This window comes from Heteronotia binoei, chromosome 20, assembly GCF_032191835.1.
Source record: "Heteronotia binoei isolate CCM8104 ecotype False Entrance Well chromosome 20, APGP_CSIRO_Hbin_v1, whole genome shotgun sequence".
NCBI lineage: Eukaryota > Metazoa > Chordata > Lepidosauria > Squamata > Gekkonidae > Heteronotia > Heteronotia binoei.
In genome coordinates, this window is record NC_083242.1 from 34,876,371 (window position 1) to 34,895,556 (window position 19,186).

The 19,186-nt window shown below is 48.0% G+C and overlaps 1 long non-coding RNA gene across 1 annotated transcript; it reads left to right on the forward strand.

Moving 5' to 3' along the window:
* The first annotated feature begins 6,460 nt into the window (after positions 1-6,460).
* On the forward strand, positions 6,461-18,822 carry LOC132588476 (uncharacterized). Its single transcript, XR_009556506.1, has 3 exons — positions 6,461-6,568; positions 15,019-15,141; positions 18,645-18,822. It is a non-coding gene; the product is annotated as an uncharacterized LOC132588476 (long non-coding RNA).
* The last annotated feature ends 364 nt before the right edge of the window (positions 18,823-19,186 follow it).

The following is a 19,186-nucleotide window of genomic DNA, read 5'->3' on the forward strand; positions in this document are numbered from 1 at the left end:
TGCCCTGGAGAAAATAGCAGCTTTGGAGAGGTCAAGGAGGAGTAGCAATTATCTCAATCCACAGAAGAAGAGGTTGCCAGGCATCTACACTTTCCCCCCAGCAAGCTGGATCCTCATTTGACCGACCTCAGAAGGATGGAAGGCTGAGTTAACTTCAAGCCAGCTACCTGAACCCAGCTTCCGCCGGGATTGAACTCAGGTCGTGAGCAGAGCTTAGGACTGCAGGACTGCAAGTGACTTCTGAGCCACAGTTTGGCCACCTCTGCTCTATCCCCACGAAGGCCCCGATCCCCAAACCTGGAGATTGGCAGGTTGAGCACCATAACCCCGTCAGGAACACTCCAACTATTAAACCAGGGGTGGCAAACATCTTGTGTGGCTCTCGAAGCCCCCGGGGCCCTGTCAGCCCCCCCCCCCCCAGATGAAACTCTCTGTTAAGGCACATGTCTGTCTCCCCGCCTCGCTTGAATGTGAACCCGCGAGTCTCCGCGATCCTGGAGAAAATGGGAGCTTTGGAGAGAGTTTGGGGGAAGAGAAGGATTTCAGTGGGGTCTAACGCCCTAGAAGTGGGACTCTGTGGCATTTTACCCTGCTAAGGTCCTTCGCTTCCCCAAACTCTATCCCAAGAGCGGCCAAACTTGCTTAACCTAAGAGCCACATAGAATAAATGTCAGATATTTGGGAGCCACAAGACACGGAGGTGGGGAAGGAAATAGAGGGAGGGGTGGAAAGAAAGCAACTTTTACGTTGAATGCCTTCTCCAAGCCACCGGCTGGAATGCATTTAAAGTTAAAGTTGCTTCCTTTACACCCCTCCTTCCCTCCCTCGCAGCTCAAACATCTGCTGTTCATTCTACGTGAAGCAAGCTTGGCCCCCCTGGATGCAACTCTCTCTTAAGGCACATGTTTGTCTCCCCGCCTCGCTTGAATGTGAACCCACGAGTCTCCGCGATCCTGGAGAAAACGGGAGCTTTGGAGAGAGTTTGGGGGAAGAGAAGGATTTCAGTGGGGTCTAACGCCCTAGAAGTGGGACTCTGTGGCATTTTACCCCGCTAAGGGCCTTCGCTTCCCCAAACTCTATCCCAAGAGCGGCCAAACTTGCTTAACCTAAGAGCCACATAGAATAAATGTCAGATGTTTGGGAGCCGCAAGACACGGAGGGGGGGAAGGAAATAGAGGGAGAGGTGGAAAGAAAGCAACTTTTACATTGAATGCCTTCTCCAATGTCTGGAATGCATTTAAAGTTAAAAGTTGCTTCCTTTACACCCCTCCTTCCCTCCCTGGCGGCTCTCAAACATCTGCTGTTCATTCTACGTGAAGCAAGCTTGGCCCCCCCCCCCCCCCCGGATGCAACTCTCTGCTCAGGGCACATGTTTATCTCCCCGCCTCGCGATTCTCTGCGAACCTGGAGAAAATGGCAGCTTTGGAGAGAGTTTGGGGGAAGAGAAGGATTTTAGTGGAGTCTAACGCCCTAGAAGTGGGACTCTGGGGCATTTTACCCCGCTAAGGGCCTTCGCTTCCCCAAACTCTATCCCAAGAGTGGCCAAACTTGCTTAACCTAAGAGCCACATAGAATAAATGTCAGATGTTTGAGAGCCGCAAGACACGGAGGGGGGGGAAGGAAATAGAGGGAGAGGTGGAAAGAAAGCAACTTTTACATTGAATGCCTTCTCCAATGTCTGGAATGCATTTAAAGTTAAAAGTTGCTTCCTTTACACCCCTCCCTGGCGGCTCTCAAACATCTGCTGTTCATTCTACGTGAAGCAAGCTTGGCCCCCCCGGATGCAACTCTCTGCTCAGGGCACATGTTTATCTCCCTGCCTCGCGATTCTCTGCGAACCTGGAGAAAATGGCAGCTTTGGAGAGAGTTTGGGGGAAGAGAAGGATTTCAGTGGGATCTAACGCCCTAGAAGTGGGACTCTGTGGCATTCTACCCCGCTAAGGGCCTTCGCTTCCCCAAACTCTATCCCAAGAGTGCCCAAACTTGCTTAACATAAGAGCAACATAGAATAAATGTCAGATGTTTGAGAGCCGCAAGACACGGAGGGGGGGAAGGATATAGAGGGAGGGGTGGAAAGAAAGCAACTTTTACGTTGAATGCATTCTCCAAGCCACTGGCTGGAATGCATTTAAAGTTAAAGTTGCTTCCTTTACACCCCTCCCTCCCTCACGGCTCTCAAACATCTGCTGTTCATTCTACGTGAAGCAAGCTTGGCCCCCCCGGATGCAACTCTCTGCTCAGGGCACACGTTTATCTCCCCGCCTCGCGAGTCTCCGCGATCCTGGAGAAAATGGCAGCTTTGGAGAGAGTTTGGGGGAAGAGAAGGATTTTAGTGGAGTCTAACGCCCTAGAAGTGGGACTCTGTGGCATTTTACCCCGCTAAGGGCCTTCGCTTCCCCAAACTCTATCCCAAGAGCGGCCAAACTTGCTTAACATAAGAGCCACATAGAATAAATGTCAGATGTTTGGGAGCCGCAAGACACGGAGGGGGGGAAGGAAATAGAGAGAGAGGTGGAAAGAAAGCAACTTTTACATTGAATGCCTTCTCCAATGTCTGGAATGCATTTAAAGTTAAAAGTTGCTTCCTTTACACCCCTCCTTCCCTCCCTCGTGGCTCTCAAACATCTGCTGTTCATTCTACGTGAAGCAAGCTTGGCCCCCCCGGATGCAACTCTCTGCTCAGGGCACACGTTTATCTCCCCGCCTCGCGAGTCTCCGCGATCCTGGAGAAAATGGCAGCTTTGGAGAGAGTTTGGGGGAAGAGAAGGATTTTAGTGGAGTCTAACGCCCTAGAAGTGGGACTCTGGGGCATTTTACCCCGCTAAGGGCCTTCGCTTCCCCAAACTCTATCCCAAGAGTGGCCAAACTTGCTTAACCTAAGAGCCACATAGAATAAATGTCAGATGTTTGAGAGCCGCAAGACACGGAGGGGGGGGAAGGAAATAGAGGGAGAGGTGGAAAGAAAGCAACTTTTACATTGAATGCCTTCTCCAATGTCTGGAATGCATTTAAAGTTAAAAGTTGCTTCCTTTACACCCCTCCCTGGCGGCTCTCAAACATCTGCTGTTCATTCTACGTGAAGCAAGCTTGGCCCCCCCGGATGCAACTCTCTGCTCAGGGCACATGTTTATCTCCCCGCCTCGCGATTCTCTGCGAACCTGGAGAAAATGGCAGCTTTGGAGAGAGTTTGGGGGAAGAGAAGGATTTCAGTGGGATCTAACGCCCTAGAAGTGGGACTCTGTGGCATTCTACCCCGCTAAGGGCCTTCGCTTCCCCAAACTCTATCCCAAGAGTGCCCAAACTTGCTTAACATAAGAGCCACATAGAATAAATGTCAGATGTTTGAGAGCCGCAAGACACGGAGGGGGGGAAGGATATAGAGGGAGGGGTGGAAAGAAAGCAACTTTTACGTTGAATGCATTCTCCAAGCCACTGGCTGGAATGCATTTAAAGTTAAAGTTGCTTCCTTTACACCCCTCCCTCCCTCACGGCTCTCAAACATCTGCTGTTCATTCTACGTGAAGCAAGCTTGCCCCCCCCGGATGCAACTCTCTGCTCAGGGCACACGTTTATCTCCCCTCCTCGCGAGTCTCCGCGATCCTGGAGAAAATGGCAGCTTTGGAGAGAGTTTGGGGGAAGAGAAGGATTTTAGTGGAGTCTAACGCCCTAGAAGTGGGACTCTGTGGCATTTTACCCCGCTAAGGGCCTTCGCTTCCCCAAACTCTATCCCAAGAGCGGCCAAACTTGCTTAACCTAAGAGCCACATAGAATAAATGTCAGACGTTTGAGAGCCTCAAGACACGGAGGGGGGAAGGAAATAGAGGGAGAGGTGGAAAGAAAGCAACTTTTACGTTGAATGCCTTCTCCAAGCCACCGGCTGGAATGCATTTAAAGTTAAAAGTTGCTTCCTTTACACCCCTCCCTCCCTCCCTGGCGGCTCTCAAACATCTGCTGTCCATTCTACGTGAAGCAAGCTTGGCCCCCCCGGATGCAACTCTCTGCTCAGGGCACATGTTTATCTCCCCGCCTCGCGATTCTCCGCGAACCTGGAGAAAATGGCAGTTTTGGAGAGAGTTTGGGGGAAGAGAAGGATTTCAGTGGGGTCTAACGCCCTAGAAGTGGGACTCTGGGGCATTCTACCCCGCTAAGGGCCTTCGCTTCCCCAAACTCTATCCCAAGAGCGGCCAAACTTGCTTAACCTAAGAGCCACATAGAATAAATGTCAGACGTTTGAGAGCCGCAAGACACGGAGGGGGGGAAGGAAATAGAGGGAGAGGTGTAAAGAAAGCAACTTTTACGTTGAATGCCTTCTCCAAGCCACCGGCTGGAATGCATTTAAAGTTAAAGTAGCTTCCTTTACACCCCTCCTTCCCTCCCTCGCAGCTCTCAAACATCTGCTGTTCTTTCTATGTGAAGCAAGCTTGGCCCCCCTGGATGCAACTCTCTCTTAAGGCACATGTTTGTCTCCCCGCCTCCCTTGAATGTGAACCCGCGAGTCTCCGCGATCCTGGAGAAAACGGGAGCTTTGGAGAGAGTTTGGGGGAAGAGAAGGATTTCAGTGGGGTCTAACGCCCTAGAAGTGGGACTCTGTGACATTTTACCCCGCTAAGGGCCTTCGCTTCCCCAAACTCTATCCCAAGAGCGGCCAAACTTGCTTAACCTAAGAGCCACATAGAATAAATGTCAGATGTTTGGGAGCCGCAAGACACGGAGGGGGGGAAGGAAATAGAGGGAGGGGTGGAAAGAAAGCAACTTTTACGTTGAATGCCTTCTCCAAGCCACCGGCTGGAATGCATTTAAAGTTAAAGTTGCTTCCTTTACACCCCTCCTTCCCTCCCTCGCAGCTCTCAAACATCTGCTGTTCATTCTATGTGAAGCAAGCTTGCCCCCCCCCCCCCCCCCGGATGCAACTCTCTGCTCAGGGCACATGTTTATCTCCCCGCCTCGCGAGTCTCTGCGAACCTGGAGAAAATGGCAGCTTTGGAGAGAGTTTGGGGGAAGAGAAGGATTTCAGTGGGGTCTAACGCCCTAGAAGTGGGACTCTGGGGCATTTTACCCCGCTAAGGGCCTTCGCTTCCCCAAACTCTATCCCAAGAGCGGCCAAACTTGCTTAACCTAAGAGCCACATAGAATAAATGTCAGATGTTTGAGAGCCGCAAGACACGGAGGGGGAAGGAAATAGAGAGAGAGGTGGAAAGAAAGCAACTTTTACATTGAATGCCTTCTCCAATGTCTGGAATGCATTTAAAGTTAAAAGTTGCTTCCTTTACACCCCTCCTTCCCTCCGTGGCGGCTCTCAAACATCTGCTGTTCATTCTACGTGAAGCAAGCTTGGCCCCCCCCCCCCCCGGATGCAACTCTCTGCTCAGGGCACATGTTTATCTCCCCGCCTCGCGAGTCTCCGCGAACCTGGAGAAAATGGCAGCTTTGGAGAGAGTTTGGGGGAAGAGAAGGATTTTAGTGGAGTCTAACGCCCTAGAAGTGGGACTCTGTGGCATTTTACCCCGCTATAAGGGCCTTCGCTTCCCCAAACTCTATCCCAAGAGCGGCCAAACTTGCTTAACCTAAGAGCCACATAGAATAAATGTCAGATGTTTGGGAGCTGCAAGACACGGAGGGGGGGAAGGATATAGAGGGAGGGGTGGAAAGAAAGCAACTTTTAGCAATCAATCAATTTTATTTTACGTTGAATGCCTTCTCCAAGCCACCGGCTGGAATGCATTTAAAGTTAAAAGTTGCTTCCTTTACACCCCTCCCTCCCTCCCTTGTGGCTCTCAAACATCTGCTGTTCATTCTATGTGAAGCAAGCTTGGCCCCCCCCCCCCCCCCCCGGATGCAACTCTCTGCTCAGGGCACACGTTTATCTCCCTGTGAACCTGGAGAAAATGGGAGCTTTGGAGAGAGTTTGGGGGAAGAGAAGGATTTCAGTGGAGTCTAACGCCCTAGAAGTGGGACTCTGGGGCATTTTACCCCGCTAAGGGCCTTCGCTTCCCCAAACTCTATCCCAAGAGTGGCCAAACTTGCTTAACCTAAGAGCCACATAGAATAAATGTCAGACGTTTGAGAGCCGCAAGACACGGAGGGGGGGGGGAAGGAAATAGAGGGAGAGGTGGAAAGAAAGCAACTTTTACGTTGAATGCCTTCTCCAATGCCTGGAATGCATTAAAAGTTAAAAGTTGCTTCCTTTACACCCCTCCTTCCCTCCCTGGCGGCTCTCAAACATCTGCTGTCCATTCTGCGTGAGGCAAGCTTGGCCCCCCCGGATGCAGCCCTCTCTCAAGGCGCACGTCTGCCTCCCCGCCTCGCTTGGACGGGAACCCGCGAGTCAGAACGTGAGGAACGGGCAGCCCGCGTGTCAGGAGGCGGAGGGCAGCGCGCCCCTTCCCCGGCCGAGGAGGAGAGCCCGAGGGGGGGCCGCCCTTCCCGCCCCGCCTTCCCCCTCAGCGGCCTCCCTCGCAGTGGCGCCGCCGCCATTTTGGGAGGAGGCGGGGCCTAGCGGCGCCGGGCCGAGCCGCGGCCTCGCGTGGGATCCGTGGCCGCTGAGGGGCTGAGGGCGGCGGCGGGGCAGGTAACGGAGGGGCGGGGTCCGGGAAGGCAAGGGGAAGAGAGTAGGCCCCCTTTGGCGGGGAGGGTCCCCTGGGGGTCTTGGCCTTGTTTTCGGGGTGGGGGCTCCCTGGGCCGCTTTTCTCCCGTAGTTGAGAGATGGAGGGGGCTTCTTTACTGGGGGGGGGTCGCCCATGGGATATGGAGGGCGGGGGGGGGAGGGGTGGAAGCTCCAGTGGCCACTTTGGTTTGGGGGAAGGGGGGGGGGTCTGGCAGCTTGGCTTGGGGAGGGGGCGCAGGATAAAAAGGAGCCCCCCCCCATCAACTAATCAATCTTTTTTTTAAAATGAGATACTTTCTTGTTTTGCATAGTATGCAATGCTTAACTTGTAATATCTATCTTATCTGTCTGTCTGCACTTAGGAGTTTATCTTTAAAAAAATGAGATTCTTTCTTGATTTGCATAGTATGTGATGCTTATCTGCCTTTTTTGTTTAAATTTCATTGTTTTCCTAAGATGTAATCTACAACACTGAAACGCCTCTCCCTGGAAGCTCAGGGTTGTTTTCTTGAATGTTATTGTTTATAAAGCGCTTTTGTACGTTAGGAAAGCAAAACCCAACTTCAGATTTTACAAAAGTAATGAGACGTGCATTTATATATTATACAGTAAAATCTTTTCATTGAATGCATATATATTATACAGTTAAATGTTTTCATTGAATGCTTATGGCTCTCTTATGGTATAACTTGTAATATCTATCTTGTCTGTCTGTCTGCACTTAGGAGTTTATCTTTTCAGGATGAAAAGGAGCCCCCCCCCTCCAATCAACTAATCAATTTTTTTTTAATGAGATTCTTTCTTATTTTGCATAGTATGCAATGCTTATCTGCCTTTTTTGTTTAAAGTTCATTGTTTTCCTAAGATGTAATCTACAACATTGAAATGCCTCTCACTGAAAGCTCATTGTTGTTTTCTTTAATGTATTGTTTATAAAGCGCTTTTGTGCGTTAGGAAAGCAAAACCCAACTTCAGATTTTACAAAAGTGATGAGACGTGCATATATATATTATACAGTAAAATCTTTTCATTGAATGCAAATATATTATACAGTTAAATGTTTTCATTGAATGCTTATGGCTCTCTTATGGTATAACTTGTAATATCTATCTTGTCTGTCTGTCTGCACTTAGGAGTTTATCTTTTCAGGATGAAAAGGAGCCCCCCCCCCTCCAATCAACTAATCAATTTTTTTTTAAAATGAGATTCTTTCTTGTTTTGCATAATATGTAATGCTTATCTGCCTTTTGTTTAAAGTTCATTGTTTTCATAAGATGTAATCTACAACATGGAAATGCCTCTCACTGAAAGCTCATTGTTGTTTTCTCTAATGTATTGGTTATAAAGCGCTTAGGAAGTTTATCTTTTCATTGAATGCTTATGGCTCTCTTATGGTATAACTTGTAATATCTATCTTATCTGTCTGTCTGCAGTTAGGAGTTTATCTTTTCAGGATGAAAAGGAACCCCCCCCCCCCAATCAACTAATCAATTTTTTTTAAATGAGATTCTTTCTTGTTTTGCATAGTATGTAATGCTTATCTGCCTTTTGTTTAATGTTCATTGTTTTCATAAGATGTAATCTACAACATTGAAATGCCTCTCCCTGAAAGCTCATTGTTGTTTTCTTTAATTTATTATTTATAAAGCACTTAGGAGTTTATCTTTTCATTGAATGCTTATTGCTCTCTCATGGTATAACTTGTAATATCTATCTTGTCTGTCTGTCTGTCTATCTATCATCTGCCTATCGTCTACAATGTACTTTAAGAAAACGAAAATAAACTTCTAATCCAACAATAGAGAAGTATTGCATCTATCAATGTATAATTGTATACCAAGAAAACAACAAACCTCTTACCTATCTAATCTATCATGTGTAATATCTATCTGTCTGTCTCTCTTTATTTACGTATTTAATTTTTAGCCTGCCCTTCCCATAGAACAGGTTCAAGGCGGGTTACATGATTAAAAACAATGAACAATAAAAGACCAGTTGAAAATGTCTGTCTATCTATCATCTACCCATCCTCACCTATTTTTTTTTTTAAAAATCATTGTTTCTTTAGTATGTAACAAATACATTAATATAGGCAGCTCTTAATCTGTCATTTAGTTGAAAGATTATTTTTGTTTTCTTAAGATATAATGCGATATAATTTTAATTTTATTTGAGGTTTGTTTACTTGGTATACAGTTATACATTGATAGATGCAATACTTCTCTATTGTTGGATTAGAAGTTTATTTTCATTTTCTTAAAGTACATTGTATACAACACTTATCTGTTTTGATTTAATGTTTATACTTGATTTCTTAATGTGAAACACAAACAACACAACTATCCATCTCATATGTAAAGTGTATTATTTTCTTAAGGATTAATATATACAACACTTACCCATCTTCCATTTAAAGTTCATAGTTGATTTTTTAACGTGCAACATATGGTGCACTTAATCTAGCCATTTTTTTATTTAAAATTTATTATTGTCTTAATGTTTAGTATATATAAAACACTTATCTACCTCCTAATTGAAGGATCACTGCTAATATATACAACCCTTTTTAAACTTTGCGTTCTTTGACTACACCTCCCTGTTTTTTAATTTAAAGCTTATTGTTTTTACTGTATAATATATATGCATGTCTCATTATTTTTGTAAAATTTGAAGTTGGGTTTTGCTTTTCTAACACACAAAATGTACAGCCCTGAACAGTTAGGTGAACGTTTGCACCCGTGAGCTTGTCTTCAAGGATAGGAGGAATGGGGAGTGGGAATCAGGAAACAGAACAGTGCATTTATTTGCCTTTTTTTAAAAAAGGAAGTGAGTTCTGAGAAGTCTTGCTTAGGCTGTCTCCTTTAAGATGGGGGGGGGGGGAGCGAAGAGGTGGAACGTAGAAACACAAGTGTCTTCTCAGGGCACCCGCTGTTGCCAAATTAAATATCATTCCAACCTACCAAAAGCAGTGAAGCCGGAATGAACATCGGGCGCCCTTTGGTACAGCTAGACTCCTGCTAAATTTTTATTGCATATTACTGTTGTTTGGAAGCCGCTGAGATTAATGAGGGACGCATCCTTAAATGCAGTCGGTACTAAACTATACAGAAATATTGAAATAACACAGTGGTATGCATGTATGTGTTCCCGTCTTTCCTGAGAATCATTGGGGAGGGGGGCACAATTCTGTTAGTTTTTGTTGCAGACTTACTCTGTAATTGCATGGGGTGGGGGAGACTGGGGCTCTCTCGTTTCGAACAATGGGGACCAGGCGTGCTTATTGCCTTCTCCTCAGGGATGGAATGCATTGCATCCCGTACGAAACAGAAGGGAGCAGTGACTTCGCGATAGCTCACACGCTGCCACAAATTGTGTTAGCCTTTAAGGTGTTACCGGACGCCCGTTCTTTTCTACTGGACGTAAGGAAGGAATTGTAATAAGGTACTTTCACATGTCTGTGTTTAAAATCCTGTATTGTATCGCATGCTTCCAGGGAAAGGTGGGGTGGGAATGTTGTTTTGGGGAGTGAACTGTATAGGCGGCGATGTCTTCATCTCCCATCTTTCTCTTCGTACAAAGGGGCATGCAAAAGCAGGCATACATATTCTAGTTCACACGCAGGGGAGAATTTAAGCCTCGCTTGCCTTTGGTTTTGTCTTAGGGTGCATGCACGCTGCACTAAATAATGCATTTTGCAACTGGATGTTTACTGCGTAAGAATAGCAAAAAATCCAGTTGCAAAACACGTTGTGTAGCGCAGCGTGAAACGCACCCTTCGTTTCCCCCCCTCCTCCGAAGCTGATGGCTTTAACCACATTCTCTTAAACATTTCTGTAATTATAAACCAGATATTTGTCTTTTTAAACGTTCCGTTCAAAGGCTCCCCCCTCCTTCCCCATCAGCTGAACAAAAAGGTTTTTTAAAGTCACCGAGAAGGCTTGTGGGTGTTAGAATTTTCTCTCCTTTCCCCTAACAACAAAAGATTTGGGAGGGGGAATCTTCTTGGTGCTTTCTAACAGCAACCACCCTTTCCCCAAGAAAAACATAAAGGGATTTTTTTTGGGGTGGAGGGGGGTGGAGGGTTAGGTGCTGTCCTGTTAGGCAAGGGCAGGAGAGAGAACTTTTGTGTTCATTGTCAGAAGGGAGTGCGCATCATCGGCTGCTTGGGCTGATGGCATCCGGCTGCTCTCCATTATCCTTCAGCACAACAACAATGGCGTAACAGGCCGCAATAGCTCTGGCTGGGAGCATGGCCCTTTGGGAATCTGCTGTTTGTCAAACAATTAGGACGGCTTGCTTTTGGGTTCTCTCCCTGCCCCCCCCCCGCCTCCGAAAGCCTCTGGGGTTCAGGACCCCCACTGGATAACTCTGTTACATTAAATGTCTGGGATTTAGTCCAGGGAAAACAATTTGGTTCATCTGCTAGGGATGGGGTTGCCAATTCCCCAGGTTGGTGTACATACGCACAGGGAACCACCGCAGATGGATTGAACAACACAGATGGCTGGTGAAAAAGTCTTAAAGACCACTTCAATCAGAGGTGTCGAACATGCAGTTCGGGGGCTGAATCAGGCCCTCGGAGGGCTCCTATCAGGCCCCCGAGCAACTGGCTGTCTTCTGTTTCCTTCTCCCTCTCTCTTGCTTCCTTCTGCGGAACAGCTTGCTTTGCAAGGCTTGCTCGATCGCACAGGAGCTACAGAGCAAGCAAAGCTCTGTTTTCTCCATTGGCTGAGGCTCCTCCCTTGGGGAGGAAGGGGGGGAGGAATAGCTTGCTTTGCCGGGCTCTCAATTGCACAGCAGAGCTAAGCCTCTCTTCCTTCTATTGGCTGAAGCTCCTCCCCCTCTTGGTCCCCTGGGGAAGGAAGGAAAGAGCCAGAACTTCCTTTGTTCAGTTCCCTGGATCCCGTGGGAGAGATACAAAGAAAGCACCTTTAAGACCAACAAGCGCCAACATTTTAAGCATGTTTTAAGTTTTAAAAATATATATATTTGTGTTTGTCTGTGTTCTTTATGGAATTTATATCTCTGCTACCTAATATTCAATGGGTACACACATGGCCCAGCCCTCAAGGCCTCATTTATGTTAGATCCGGCCCTCATAACAAACGAGTTCGGCACCCCTGACTTCAATCCGTTGCAAACCAAATTTGATTATATCCATAGAACACATCAAAAGAGCCCATTGTGCTTCTCATATATTACATGCATTATTCATATCATTGCATTTGGAACATAAACCCTTATCAAAGTTCTTAAGGTCACAGTCCACATATATTTGGGGCAATTACTGTGCCCTGTAGTCATCACAATTTAAATATGAACCTCTGAAGCTGCCTTCTACTGAATCAGATCCCCCCTTGGTCCATCAAAGTCAGTCTTGTCTTCTCAGACTGCAGCGGCTCTCCAGGGTCTCAAGCTGAGGTTTTCACGCCTCTTTGCCTGGACCCTTTTTTGGAGATGCCGGGGACTGAACCTGGACCTTCTGCTTACTACTGAGCCACCGTCCCTCCCTTAGAAATTTTGTCTAGAATTCTGAACATATGAAGCTGCCTTCTACTGAATCAGACCTGGGTCCATCAAAGTATTGTCTCCTCAGACTGGCAGTGGCTCTCCAGGGTCTCAAGCTGAGGTTTTTCATGCCTACTTGCCTGGACCCTTTTTTGGTTGGAGATGCCGGGGATTGAACCTGGGACCCTCTGCTTACCAAGCAGATGCTCTACCACTGGGACACCATTCCTCCCATGAATATATGAACATACAAAGCTGCCTTCTACTGAATCAGACCCTTGGTCCATCAAAGTCAGTATTGTCTTCTCAGACTGGCAGCGGCTCTCCAGGGTCTCAAGCTGAGGTTTTTCACACCTATTTCCCTGGACCCTTTTTTGGAGATGCCGGGGATTGAACCTGGGACCTTCTGCTTCCCAAGCAGATGCTCTACCACTGAACACCGTTCCCCCCCCCCCCCCAATATCTCTGTTTCATAGTGTTACGATGAGTGACTGAGAGCTGTGTAAAGCCGAGTAAGGACTTTTAAGAAGCGCCGGTTTCCGATCTTAGTTGCGGCCGAGAAGAAGGCTTACAGAAACACGAAGGCAACCTAGGATTCATGTTGCCGCCTGTTTTTTGAAAGACATACAGCCGCTTTACAGTCTGCAAGTGCTACCTGGTAACATCACCCATCGGAGAAGAAAAGCTGGCCACTGGATTTGGTGCTGGATATTTAAAATCGTGGGGCGGGAGACTGCAGGACACACCAATTGGAAGCGCGCGGGGACTGTGGCTTTAAGAACTTCGATAAGGGTTTATGTCCTAAGTGCAATGATATGAATGATGCATGCAACGCACGAGAAGCACAACGTGCTCTTTTGATGCGTTCTATGAATATAATCGACTTTGGTTTGCAAAGGGTTTAAGTGGTCTTTAAGACGTGTTCACCAGCAATCTGTGTTGTTCAATCCCGAGGTGGGGGCAGGGGATGCCCTGTTTTGGAGGCCCTCCCCCCCCCCCTACAGGGTCATCAGAAAGCAGGGGGGGTGGGAATATCTGCTGGGGGCTTCATTATCCCCTATGGCAGGGGTGTCGAACTCATTTGCTATGGGGGCCGGATCTGACACTAATGAGACCTCGTCGGGTCAGGCCGGGCTGTGTCGGGCCGGGCCGTATGTGTACCTATTTAAGATTAGCTAGCAGAGATATGAACTTTTAAAAGGACACAGGCAAACTCGACTAAAGATTTTTTATTTTATTTTATTTTTAAAAAAACCCTTAAAGTAAAACATGCTTAAAACATTAGCACTTGTTGGTCTTAAAGGTGCTTCCTTTGTATTTCTCTCAGGGGATCCTGGGAACTGGGAAAAGGAAACGGGCTCTTTCCCTCCCTCTCCAGAGGACCAGGAGGGGGAGGAGCCTCAACCAATGTGAGAAATAGAGGCTTTGCTCCGTAGCTCCTGTGCGATTGAGCAAGCCTGGCAAAGCAAGCTGTGGTGCAGAAGGAAGCAAGAGAGGGGAAGAAGGACGCAGATAAGAGCTTGGGGGGGCTGATAGAAGCCCTCCAGGGGCCTGATTCGGCCTCATGTTTGACACCCCTGCCCTATGGAGAATGATTCCCATATGATATAATGGAGAACTGATCCACGTGTATCTGGGGCTTTGGGGGGCTGTTTTTTGAGATAGAGGCACCAAAATTTTCATCATCGCAAGTGTCTTTAGCTGGAAGGCGGCAGTTTGCACGGAGCTGCAGCATGAGCAGATTTTGGTTGTTTTGGCCAGGTTGCTGTACTCTGAGCATGACGCTTTTGCGCTAAGGTGAGCTGGTGCTGATAGCGGGCAGAAGGATCTCCGTGAGGACTTTGGTTTCATTGGAATGTGGCTAGTACTGGTGCAGCGGAAGAACCTGGAGGAGCTCAGCAAACACATTTCTCAGATCTGCCTTGCTTTTTCTTAACACCTTAACTTCCCCCACTCCTCCACCGAGAGCCAGTTTGGTGTAGAGGTTAAGCGTGTGGACTCTTATCTGGAGAACCGGGTTTGATTCCCCACTCCTCCACATGCACCTGCTGGAAAGGCCTTGGGTCAGCCAGAGCTCTCTTATCTGGGAGAACCAGGTTTGATTCCCCACTCCTCCACTCGCAGCTGCTGGAATGGCCTTGGGTCAGCCAGAGCTCTCTTATCTGGGAGAACCGGTTTGATTCCCCACTCCTCCACTTGCAGCTGCTGGAATGGCCTTGGGTCAGCCAGAGCTCTCTTATCTGGGAGAACCGGGTTTGCTTCCCCCACTCCTCCACTTGCAGCTGCTGGAATGGCCTTGGGTCAGCCATAGCTCTCTTATCTGGGAGAACCAGGTTTGATTCCTCACTCCTCCACTTGCAGGTGCTGGAATGGTTTTGGGTCAGCCACAGCTCTCTTATCTGGGAGAACCAGCTTGGATTCCCCACTCCTCCCACTTGCACCTGCTGGAATGGCCTTGGGTCAGCCAGAGCTCTCTTATCTGGGAGAACCGGGTTTGATTCCCCACTCCTTCACTTACAGCTGCTGGAATGGCCTTGGGTCAGCCATTGCTCTCGGTCTCACGTTGAAAGGGCAGCTTCTGGGAGAGCTCTCTCAGCCCCACCCACCTCACAGGGTGTCTGTTGTGGGGGGAGAAGATATAGGAGATTGTAAGCCGCTGTGAGTCTGTGATTCAGAGAGAAGGGCGGGTTTTAAATCTGCAGTCCTTCTCCTCCTTCTCCCTCTTGTCTGAAGCTGTCTGGAGACCTACTATTCAACTTAACTATTTCATTGTTCCAAAATACACGCCTTTAAAGCTTCAAATGAGGGTGATTATATCGGGAGGGAGACAGAGCACTGAATTCCGACAGGCTTTGCGTGCGCTTACGTGTTTCTTAACAGCGATGCACTTTCTGCTCTTTCCACAGGTAAAGGTTTGGGGTCAAAGAATGTGAGTGGCAACGTCACGGCTACGTGGGAGCTGAGAGGAAGAGGCTTTTACCGCCCCGTGCCAAATTTGCTGAGCAGCTTCGTCTGTCGCATTGCTATTTGTAAGTGTATTTTTTGGGGAGCTAAAGCAGATTAGAAATTAGTTGTCTGGGAGCCAGGCACCCTGGAATTGCTTATGGTCTGGGTTACGGGAGTCAGGAAGAATAACGAGAAGAAGAAGGCCACAGATTTATACCCCGCCCTTCTCTCTGAATCAGTCTCAGAGCGGCTCGCAATCTCCTTTCCCTTCCTCCCCCACAACGGACACCCTGTGAGGTAGGTGAGGCTGAGAGAGCTATGACAGAAGCTGCCCTTTCAAGGACAACTCGGCAAGAGCTATGGCTGACCCAAGGCCGTTCCAGCAGCTGCAAGTGAGGAGCGGGGAATCAAACCTGATTCTCCCGGATAAGAGTCCGCACACTTCACCACTACACCAAACTGGCTCTCAGAGGTGGTTGATTCGTTATCCTGAGCTGCCGACAGATTGGAGGAAATCACGGCTGGGCTCGAGCGGTGCCTCGAGCAGTAGCTGCGGGGGGGGGGGGGGAGATATTGCTAGGGGAAGTTTTGAGCTGTGCCCTGGGCCTGCTACTGGCTGTCGATTGGCTCTCCAGAGGTAGCAGCTACAACCATCGGCTGGAGAAGTTGGCAACCTCCACGTTGCTCCCATCCAGGGTTCCCTTCCATGGTGATCCCCTCCCCTCCCCCCACACCTTCTGGGTTGCCCTTCAGATTTTTCCAGAAAGCGGGCCAGGCCAGGGGAGGCTTTTGCCCCACAGTTCTTCTGCCTGGCCACTGGAGAGTGCAGCGGCCTTGCTGATTTTTAAGAAGGTGTTTCAACAGCACCTGCCCCCCCTACCCCCAGCACAAAGGTTTGTCACTGGGTGGCCCAAAAGTACATGCAAGAAAATAAGTTCCTTTTGTAAGGCATCCTCTTAAACCAGGGGTGGCTCTTTCACATATATTATGTGGCTCTTGAAGCTCTCAATACCCCTCAGCCAACTTGGCGAAGGCATTTCTCTCTTTAAATCATTTCGCCAAGCCAAACTAACTGGTGGCTTGGAGAACACATTAAAAGTTACGGTTTCTTTCTTTCCTTCTTTCTTTCTTTCTTTCTTTCTTTCTTTCTTTCTTTCTTTCTTTCTTTCTTTCTTTCTTTCTTTCTTTCTTTCTTTCTTTCTTCTTTCTTTCTTTCTTTCTTTCTTTCTTTCTTTCTTTCTTTCTTTCTTTCTTTCTTTCTTTCTTTCTTTCTTTCTCTCTCCTCTCCTCTCCTCTCCTCTCCTCTCCTCTCCTCTCCTCTCCTCTCCTCTCCTCTCCTCTCCTCTCCTCTCCTCTCTCTCCTCTCCTCTCCTCCTTCCTTCCCCCTCCCTTCCCCCTCCTTCCCTTCCCTTCCTCTCAAACATCTGACGTTCATGTCTTATTCTGTGTGGCTCTTACACGAAGCAAGTTTGGCCACCCCTGTCTTAAACTGAGCCTCTGCCTGAAATGGTGAAGAGCCACTGTTTGCCTTACGCATAACTGCACTCCCTCGTATTGTGTGGATGGCTCCGCCTCTTACGGCAGCCATTTTTCCTGTTGCGCTCAGTGCCTCGTGTCAAAATTCCAAAGGTGCCCTGCAGGTCTCTGACCTAATCCCTGCATAAAGGAGGAGATTACAACACTACATTTAGAGCAGAGAAAAGGAAGTCCTTCTTCACCCAAAGACTCATTAGCATGTGGAATGCATTTCCACAGCTGGGGATGGGCACAACTGGCTCACAAACCAAAATTTGGCAGAAACTTGGACCAGTTTGGAGCCCCCAAAATGATGTTTGGGGAAGGTGCCTTCCCTGAACAGTTACTGGACTTTTGTCCAGTTCGGCTGTTCGGAGCCATTTAAACCTAACAGCTGAGTGGCGCAGGAGCAAGAGTGGGAGAGCTGCTGGAGTTCTGGTCTTGGATTTTGGCCAGAGTGTGACACAGAGTGTTGGACTGGATGGGCCATTGGCCTGATTCGACATGGCTTCTCTTGTGTTGTTATGTTATGTCTGGGGCAGTAATGCTCTGTCTTCTTGGTGCTGTGGATGGGGACAGTGGGAGGGCTTCTGGAGTTCTGGTTCTGCTGGTGGAACTCCTGATGGTACCTGGGTTTTGGACACTGTGTTTGACCCGATCGGCTTATGGAAGTACCAATTGTAGTTAGATCTCCTTTTGGTATTTGAGCTGCAACCTGACCTGAGTTGCTTCGGGGATCCAGGCTCCCTTAAGGGAGGGGGGCGAGGCTTGGGTATTTCCCTCCTTATCACGTTTCTGTGGGCGCTGCAATTAATTAGCTGGTCCAGAGCAGCTCAGGAAGAACCCCGAGGAATTCAACCCACTGGGGAGCAAACTCTGAAGAAGCAGTTTTCTGAGGAGGAAGCTAGGTGTAGCTGTCATTGGCCAAAGGACTGAGTGACATCGGTGAGAAATCTTTAATATAAACTTCTGGTGGACTTTGATATAAGAGCATGAAGCAGCGTTGCTTGTGGACTTTTTCTCTGCCTTTGGAGATGGGCTTCAGGCTGGAGACGTAAGCTACCAAAGAGAAGTGGGTGTCTCATAAATTAGAGGAGCTGCATTCTGTTATCTTCTCTCTCTCTCTCCTCTCTCTCTCTCTCTCTCTCTCTCTCTCTCTCCTCTCTCTCTCTCTCTCTCTCTCTCTCTCTCTCTCTCTCTCTATATATATATATATATATATATATAAAATCTACCTTCCTTCCTTCTCTCTCTTTCTTCTCTCTCTTTCATAAATTAGAGGAGCTGCATTCTGTTATCTTCTCTCTCTCTCTCTCTCTATATATATATCTCCTCTCTATATGTATATTTATATAAAATCTACCTTCCTTCCTTCTCTCTCTTCTCTCTCTTTCTCTTTCATAAATTAGAGGAGCTGCATTCTGTTATCTTCTCTCTCTCTCTCTCTCTGTATATATATATCTATATCTATATATCTCCTCTCTATATGTATATTTATATAAAATCTACCTTCCTTCCTTCTTTCTCTTTCTTCTCTCTCTTTCTCTTTCATAAATTAGAGGAGCTGCATTCTGTTATCTTCTCTTTCTCTCCCTCTCTCTATATATATCCTCTATATATGTATATTTATATAAAACCTTCCTTCCTTCCTTCCTTCCTTCCTTCCTTCCTTCCTTCCTTCCTTCCTTCCTTCCTTCCTTCCTTCCTTCCTTCCTTCCTTCCTTCCCTTCCTTCCTTCCTTCCTTCCTTCCTCCTCCCTCCCTCCTCCCTCCCTCCCTCCCTCCCTCCCTCCCTTCCTTCCTTCCTTCCTTCCTTCCTTCCTTCCTTCCCTCTTCTCTCGCTTCCTTCTTTCTCAAAACAGGACTGAGCATGAGACTGCAGGTTCTTACAGTGGGCCATCGTTCTGATCCAGCATGCTTCTCTTATGTTCTTACGCATGTTCCTTCGGGTCACAGGCTGACGCAATCCTTTCAGCGGCAGGGTTGAAATGTGCTCTGCGTTGTGCCTTGCCTTTCCCCTGCGACTGCCAGCTGTGTCTTCCGCGGCTCACGTGCTTCTGCTCTTCTCACAGTGTCATAAAAGGAGGAAGACAAAGCGGGATTTGATGTTTTGTGTGGCGCCCAACGGAATAGGACCCATCATGAATGTGACCAAGGGCGGGCTGGTGCTGTTCTCGGCCAATTCTAACCATCCTGCATGGAGCTGTCGAGGAGAATCGCTGAGTAAGTGAAGTTGTTTTTTCGGGGCGGGTGGGATGCTTTGTGTGGGTTTGATGCTTGTCGCCGGCTCTTCACGAGACCGCTGCCTTGAGAACGGAGCACGGCCTTCGAGAAGGTGAGTGTCGAGTTACTTAGATTCAGGCTGTCAGCAGTGTTGGTCTGAAGCAGGAGTAGCCAAACTTGTGGCTTGGGAGCCACATGTGGCTCTTTCACACACCTTGTGTGGCTCTTGAAGCCGCCGCCGCCCTATTGGCCAGCGTGGAGGAGGCATTTTTCACTTTAATCACTTCTCCAAACCAAGCCAGCTGGCAGCTTGGCGAATGCGTTTACATTTAAAGTTGTTTCTTTCCGCCTCTCCTTCCCTCCCTCCCAGTTCTCAAACGTCTCATGTTCA